This window comes from Oreochromis niloticus, unplaced genomic scaffold (genome assembly GCF_001858045.2).
Source record: "Oreochromis niloticus isolate F11D_XX unplaced genomic scaffold, O_niloticus_UMD_NMBU tig00008741_pilon, whole genome shotgun sequence".
Taxonomy (NCBI): Eukaryota; Metazoa; Chordata; class Actinopteri; order Cichliformes; family Cichlidae; genus Oreochromis; species Oreochromis niloticus.
The window spans coordinates 7,501-8,867 of record NW_020329400.1 but is presented as its reverse complement, the minus strand read 5'-3'; the positions used below and the strand labels follow the sequence as shown (position 1 = coordinate 8,867).

Genomic DNA, 1,367 nt, shown 5'->3' with positions numbered 1-1,367 from the left:
ACATAGCACGCGTCTCACCAGGACCTTGACCTCCAGCAGCCCGGGGACCCACACTAAGCCCCTCCACTAACAAAGCAAAACACTGGCAATCCTATGCCCTGGTACCCATAAGTAATTCAAACTGCCCTGGTACATGTGCAGAAACACTTTACCACGTCCGTGTACGCACCTCCTCGCTAGCTAATTGCTGACTCCCCCACTTCAGGGGGGCCGGGACACCATCACATCTTCTGTCTCCCTTACGGCTGAAAAAGGTGCATGTGCTCCACTGGCCCGTGCGTGTGTCCATTGGCCGAGGGGGGTCGGCTCCCGTCCCTTACGGTCGAAAAGATGTGCTGCTGCTGCTGCCTGGCCCTGCTGCTACTCATATCACATGGACCTTGACTCCAGCAGGCCCGGGACCACATGCTCCCTGCTCTAGTACCCACTAGCTTCTCTCTTGCAGTTACCCTCCACCACATATCCAGCATGGACCTTGCACTCCGCAGGCCTTGGGACCCACATGCTCCCCTGCTCTAGTCCCCCACTAGCTTTCCTTTCTTGCAGTTACGCTCCACCACATATCCAGCTTGGACCTTGACCTCCAGAGCCCCGACCCACTGCTCCTTCGTCCCCAGTGCTTCTTCTCTGCGGTACATAGCACCGCGTCCCACATGGACCTGACCTCCAGCAGCCCCGGGACCCATTAAGCCCCTCCCACTAACAAGCAAACAGGCAAATCCGGCCCTGTACCCATAAAGTAAATCAAACGTGCCCCTGGTACACTGGGCAAAACACTGCCGACACACTCTCGTGCTATGGTACGAAATGTTCTACATGCCCTGGTCACTGCCCAGAACACTGCCACACAATCCTCGTATGGACACAGCTTTTTCCATCCCTGGTACATGCGCAGGAGCACTTGCGAAATACTCCCCTGCATAGGTACGACACGTTTCCACATGCCCCTGGTACATGGCCCGAAACACTTTGCCAGCTGCTGTCCAACACTCCCGCGCACTGACCCTGGTACTCCAGCCACAAAGCGTGGGTGAGTGACTCACCTTCCAGAAGTGAATCTCCCGGAAGGCGCCCGGCCCCGAGTTGTGCTGTGGCGGCCACGTGCCGAGGTACCCACGCCAGGCGGGGAGATGGAGCGGCTGGGCCCGACGCCCGGCGCCAGCGGTCGACCGGTGGCCGACAAAAGCTTGGATCGAGGGCTGACTTTCATAGATCGCAGCGATTAGCTGCTCTGCTACGCACAAGACCCTGACCAGAATCAGGTCGTTTACAGTTATTTAGCACCAGGTTCCACAACATGAGTGCGCGATTGGAGAGGGCGACGTCGTCGGCGTCCCCAGCCAGTCACGAATGGCTCTCCTTCACGG

At 58.2% G+C, this 1,367-nt stretch overlaps 1 non-coding gene across 1 annotated transcript in view; it reads right to left on the bottom strand.

Moving 5' to 3' along the window:
* Positions 1-1,179: 1,179 nt before the first annotated feature.
* The window catches only part of LOC112845803 (28S ribosomal RNA), a 3,791-nt gene continuing 3,603 nt past the window's right edge, over positions 1,180-1,367 (bottom strand). Inside the window, exon 1 of the ribosomal RNA XR_003218667.1 lies at positions 1,180-1,367. This exon is cut by the window's right edge and continues 3,603 nt beyond it. This is a non-coding gene — a ribosomal RNA (28S ribosomal RNA).